General features: G+C 30.7%; 1 long non-coding RNA gene and 1 pseudogene across 1 annotated transcript; both read left to right on the plus strand.

The window, feature by feature from the left end:
* The first annotated feature begins 1,875 nt into the window (after window positions 1-1,875).
* LOC145941558 (uncharacterized) lies at window positions 1,876-3,068 on the plus strand. Its single transcript, XR_014426181.1, has 3 exons — window positions 1,876-1,968; window positions 2,741-2,826; window positions 2,923-3,068. It is a non-coding gene; the product is annotated as an uncharacterized LOC145941558 (long non-coding RNA).
* Window positions 3,069-4,170: 1,102 nt separating this feature from the next.
* On the plus strand, window positions 4,171-6,184 carry LOC145941385 (uncharacterized; annotated as a pseudogene).
* Window positions 6,185-6,957: the final 773 nt, after the last annotated feature.

Genomic DNA, 6,957 nt, shown 5'->3' on the forward strand with positions numbered 1-6,957 from the left:
AGTGTTAATATTTATTAATTTTTTAGATCAAATTACTTCAAAAGACAATTCTAGAAAAAGAAATACATATTTTGGAAAGAGATATGACTCTTTAAATAATGACGTATCTGGACCATCTAATACAAATAATGTATATTCTTCTAATATACAACAAAGATATTCGCAAAAAGGTACACGTTTATGATCATTTTTGTTTATAGTTACATAAATGTTTATTAATAACAGTTAATAACAAATATATATAAAAGCCGATTTCTTATATAATTCTTTCAATTTTCATAAATAACTTTATTGTTAAATTATTTTTAATCAAAGTTTGTTATGCATGCAGTTTGTTATAATTATATTTTGTATATAATATGTTATTTTTGGATATATGAATGTTCATACTATTTACTTTTAATCAAATATATTCTCTCTCGTGCGCGGTTATACTATTGATTAAGTATATGCGTGTATTATTTAATACATTAACAAATCATTTTATACGTAAACATGATAGACATCATACAAGTTCTAATTGCAGATAAAGAAACTGATAATAATGTATAAATTTGCACATGCTGCCCTATTCATAAAAATAATACGTGTTTACAGTATTAATAAAGTAACTTTAATACATTTTAATAAATTGCTTTTACATTGTAACCGGTTTTAGTTGTATTTGTTATAACTTTTGTTTTAATCTTCTTTTTTCACAGATGAAAAATTCCAAAGAGTATTTAAAAAATTATTTTATATTAGAGAAATCACGAAAGAATGCTGCAAAGAACTAAAAGTTACAATTTAAAAAAAAAATGTAAATGTAACAGATGGGAATGAGCCTACATTTTTAAGTGCATTCAATTTTCCTTTGCGAAATATACAAGAATTGGAAAAAGTAGAACAATATCTTCAAGAATAAAATGTTTTCAATCCACTGTATGTTCTCTATATTTTTACTTTGAATCAAGTTTTTATAACTTACTTTAATTATGCATTATAAATTAAATATTGCTTTTATTATTATATAAATTAAATTAAATATTGCCTGCATATTGCTTGCATATTTTTTAGGTACAAGAACTGTCCAAAAGAAGAAGAAACTATTCCATATGATTTCATAAAACGATGTTTGTCATTGTTCTTCACAAATAGATTTGCTGAACAATACAGCTGGTATGGTGCCAAAAAAAGCAAATTTTTGGAAAATTACATTTAGCAAATGTGTTGCTAGGTAAGTCACAGTTAACCCATACAGCACAGAATGTTGATATAACGTTGTTAATATTTTGCAATGTTGAATATTGAAATATAAATATTTTTTCAACGTTGAATCTATGTTGAGTCTTCTACATTGAGATTCTTTATATTGCTACAACGTTGAATCTATGTTAAGTCTTCTACATTGATTCTTTATATTGCTACAACGTTGAAGCAACATTGAACAAATTATATGATATGTGTAGCGCTTGTACGTACATATGTTTCTGCGCGATTGCGCATACTCCTATATATATAATAATAATCTTTTCATTGGGCATAGAATATAGTCACGCGAGTTCTGGGGCTCGATTCTTGAATTCATTCGCAAGAGAAACGTATGCGCAAATTCGGCTCTTACAGAAAAGTTGCAAGTTGATTGGCTAAAAGCCATGCGATAGCCAATCAACTTGCAACTTTTCTGTAAGAGCCGAATTTGCGTATACGTTTCTCTTGCGAATGAATTCAAGAATCAAGTCCCTGGGCAAGAAAAACAACTTTTCCGTCCGTCGATGCACTGTGTCTGTCGCGTGCGCTCATACATACGCGGTATTTCGTTTTTCTGTCGCGTGCGATATATATATATACATATATATATATATATATATAAACTTAGTGAATACTTGCGCAGTACCGCATCACTGATTGTGTTGCATTGTGAGTGCAACAAATAAAGTCGATTAAATTAATACTGTCACTGCGGCGTCAGGAAAGAATTAAAAGCAGGTATTTATATTTTATGTTTAAATTTATGTCTTAATTATATTGTTGATTATCTTTCTGCGGATGCAAAGTTAATCGGTTTTAATTTTTGAGGTTATATGTATTGTATATGTATAATTATTTATGCATGGATTAGCTACTTTTCATTTTTTGCTGAAAGATTAGTAGGCGCTTTTTTTAAATGTAGTATGATTTTTTACACGTTCCTTTTTCCTTGGATTGTGAACTATTATTCTTTCTCTTATTCTATATTCTATACATATGTTTGCCTTGATAAGCATCAAAATTGTTATATTCTTCAGCGCTTTACAAATATTTTGAGAATTCGTTAAAATCAAAATATTTGTTTTATGGTCTTTTTCTTGAACTAAATAACATATGTATAATCCCAGATTCTCTATTTAGGGTTTCGGCTCTATAAATAAAACATGTATTGTTTATACTCATTCTGAAACCTATATTAGAATCTTCCATGACAAATATATATATCTATTATTATATTGGTCTTTAAATATAATTAGTTTATTTAATTTATGTCTATCACTTAAATTTACGTTTTTTATAATGAGTTAATCGTCTAATTTTAACATACAATTTTATAATACAACGTAACAAATAAGTATAAATGATTTGCATGATTGCTAAAAAAGCATTTTGCTTGGTCATTATAATATGTTCTATATGTTAATTTATTGAATGTTTTTTTAAATCTCTTCGTACTTCTGATATTCTATTGGTTTTTGTGTGTGTGCGTGTGTGTGTTTTCTATATACAGATCAACATTCAATTCGAAAACTACTGGTGGAAAGTAAATAATCAGATACCCAAATGTTTATTACTGTGTATTCTATAAGATCATAGGTAAGTATTATTATTTGAGCTAAATAATAAATTATAATTGATAACTATATATATTTGTTGTTATATATATACATTCCTTCATTTATCTTTAAATAGGAAAGACATATAATGGCTCCATGGAAGAAAAAGTATAAAAAATATTCAGAACGGCACTTGAGACGTTTATTCGCTCAGGAAACTCAGTTCGATTGCATGTTATTGTCATCAAATATACCGGGATGCTCACATTGGCCTGATATGCACAACGGAAAAGAAGTAACTGTACAGTATGTATTACATATGCCATGATATACAGGATGAGCCACATAAAGTTTTACAAGCTACATTTTCGGAATTTATTACAGATAGCAATAAAATTTCTTCTGTATCTTCTAGGACTCATTGGGATCTGTTATATAATATATATGAGATATCGCTGCCGGATTTGCAAAAGAACGGAATGGAGATTAGCCCCCATTTTTTAAACAAAAGTTCAAACATTATAACATTTTATTTAAAAAATGAGGGCTAATCCATCCGTTCTTCTGCAAATTCGGTAGCAGTATCCCATAATATAAAAGATTCCAATGAATCCTGAAAGATCCACAAACAATTTTGTCCCTATTTGTAATAGATAACTATCTATAATAGATTGTGAGAAAAATAAAATAGCTTGTAACATTTAATATACCTACCTTGTATATCAATTGTACATTGTTACAAGGGTCACTTTCTAGTTTTTTGATCCAATAACTAATTCATTTCATATTTTTACTACAATTTTTGAACTTACTTTTTAATGATATCAAATAAAATATTATACAATCTTAAATACATTGAAGTTCACGTTTAATGGTTTACGTGCTTATAGAATGTACAATCGAACATTTTGGAATATGAAACTTACATAACTTTTGATTCTTTTAATTATACAATTACATGTAATATTAAGAAAGCATTGTTCTATGAAGTTTATGATGAGACTTATGAATTTTAATTTGTACATTGATCTCGGTTTCGAGATTCTTAAAGTATACGGAAAATAATTTTAAATAGGAACTTTTTATAAATTATATAGAACACATTAATGTTAGTCTACAGTTTTTTCAACTTTGTTTTAGTAACATGTACCATTAGATTATGTGCTTTTTATTACTTATGTGCATTTGAATTATTGTATAAACAGAAGTTACAATTCTGAAACACTGCTTTCATTAATTGACAATTATTATAAATCAGTTTAATGATAATGTAAATCAATATTATTGATAGCCAGATTACTATTTTTAATTGTTGATATAAAATTCTTTTAGTTTTATTAGTAATATTTGTATTAATTATGTGTATATTTTTATATTCAGAGAGATGAGAGATAATATTAATTTAGAAGAGGAGATGAATGTGCGTGAATCGGTTAATCTAGAAGAGGAGATAAATGTGTGTGAATCGGTTAATCTAGAAGAGGAGATGAATGAATCGGTTCAATATGACGACAACCGTAACATGATGTTTAGCAACAATAATAGTAACAGTAGCAACGATACAAATTATAGCAAAGGCAGTGCAAATAGCTTGGATATTTCTTTATCTACAAAAAAACATGAAAGAAATCCTGTAGACAATGAAAATGAATTTAAACGTGACATCCAAGAATGGGCTATTGAATTTAATGTTCCCCATAATACTGTCAAGGCACTATTACTAATCTTAAATAAACATACGAGTTGCAGCTTTTCAAAAGATAGCAGAAGCTTGTTACATACGCCTAGAAGGACAAATATTGTGCCTATAAGTGGAGGCCATTATTATCATTTTGGTTTGAAGAGAGCAACCGAAGTATTATTAAAGAACCGTAAAAAGATTACAAACAACGAAACTGTTTGTCTTTTAATTAATATTGATGGATTGCCATTGTCAAAAAATATTGAAGGCTTAAATTTTTGGCCAATTTTATGCTCAGATAATGTTTCGAAACAGATTAATATTGTTGGATGTTTTTGCGGAAAAGATAAACCAACGCATGCTGAAGAATTTTTACGACCATTCGTTGATGAAGCTGTCGAACTAAGCCGAGACGGTTTTTTATATAATAATGTACTAGTTAAAGTTTGTATTTCTGCTTTAATTTGTGACGCTCCTGCTGCAGCATATGTTTTATCAGTTAAACAGCATACTGGTTACTATTCTTGTCGAAAATGCACTATTCGAGGGGAGTGGGTTAAGTCAAAAGTTTGCTTTCCGGGAACATTACAGAATGCCCTAAGAACTGACAACGAGTTTGCGAATGAAGAATACGAAGATCATCAAACTGGAAAATCTATTTTAAATAAAATTCCTAATTTTGGATTGGTAACAAACACACCGTTAGACTATATGCATTTGGTTTGCCTAGGGGTGATGAAAAAGTTATTGTGGCTTTGGTTAAAAGGACCCAATAATATACGATTAAGCTCTTATTCAATTACGAAAATGTCGCAAATACTACAATCATTTAAAAAAAGATGTCCGAATGATTTTGTTCGAAAACCACGAGGTCTTAAACATGCTCTACAATGGAAAGCAACTGAATACAGACAGTTTTTACTGTATACTGGAGTAATTGTATTAAAAGATCACTTATCGAAGGATATGTATGTTCACTTTCTTACGCTACATGTTGCTATTACAATTCTTGTCAGTCCTATTCTGGTTACGCAATATTTGGTTGATGCACGGAACTTATTAGAACATTTTGTTCTATCGTTTTCTATTATCTACGGTAAAGAATATGTTACTTATAACGTACATAATATGTTGCACATATGCACAGATGTTGAAAAGTTTGGTCCTTTAGACATGTTTAGTGCATTTCGCTTCGAAAGTTACATGTCAACTATAAAAAGGCATCTAAGAAAAAATGAAAAACCCCTTCAACAATTAGCACGAAGGCATGAAGAAAAAATGGTAATAGATTACGAGAGAACAAGTAAACAGCCTTCGCAAAGATATGAGTTTTCATTTAAGAATGTGCATTTTGATGGACCACTCTGTGATGGAATTAGAGTAAAAGTTCAATACAAACAATTATTTTAACGATTTATATGCGATACGTTGTAAGGATAAGAGAAATAATGCCTGCATTTTAAAGGATGGTACGGCTATAGTAATTTCTAACATTATAGAAAGCTATGATGATAGAGTTTACGTAATTGGAGCAAAGTTAATACCGATAGAAAACGTGTATTCATCTCCATTAACATCAAGCATGCTTCATATCACAATCGTGACAAAAGACGTAACATTATGTGTATATCCTATATCAGAAATAGCAGGCAAATTATGGTTAATGCGCTACAAGAATAAACTAATCATTCTTCCATTACTACATACCCTGACATAATAAAGATAATAATAATCAGTAGGAATACTATGCCGGTTCTAACCCAGGTCCTCTGAGGGGGGTGCGGGGCGCGGGGGGTTCTCCGTGGCGAGGGGTATGACGTCACGCGGGGCGGGGGTATCTCGTAGGCGCGGGGGCTGACGTCACGCGGGTGGAGGGGGATGTTTCGACAAAGGAGGGGGAGTTTTCTGAGTGCAATATTTGTAGATGGTATCTTTACGACTTTTTTATGAGGGGTCTTAGACATTTTCCCCAAAAAGGTATAGAACAAGCGCCGATGATTGACAATTTTGTACCCTCGTTAATATAATTTTATTATGGAAGCGCCGATGTCCGGCTGCTCGTCAACGGAGCGTTCTAGAATCCATTAAAACTATGTTTTTTTTCATTTTATGGACATTTTATCATTACGAAAGGAATGAAGATTTTAGGGCCGACGCTGCGACGAACATGTCTAAATATGATTTAATAGGCCTCTACCTATTTGCGTTGACGTTCGGCAGCTTTGTATCCTCGCGGAAAATCTCCCATAAAACGAGAGCGAAACATTTTTCTTAATATTTTTTAAGGAAGAATGCAACGTATCGGCGCCAACGTTCGGCAGCTTGTGTCCTTACTCCTCTATCCATAAAACCGATATCTCAGGAAACTATCTTTTGAGATACGCCAAATGTTAGAAAAGAAGATAGAATTAGGTGAAATATATATAAGGAGGATGAGAGCGCGTCAAACCATAGTACGATTTGAAAGCGCATAGATGCAGCGGTGAAAAA

Source organism: Prenolepis imparis, unplaced genomic scaffold (assembly GCF_030444845.1).
Source record: "Prenolepis imparis isolate NDT839.2.m4 unplaced genomic scaffold, iyPreImpa1.0 SCAF_10, whole genome shotgun sequence".
Classification (NCBI taxonomy): Eukaryota; Metazoa; Arthropoda; class Insecta; order Hymenoptera; family Formicidae; genus Prenolepis; species Prenolepis imparis.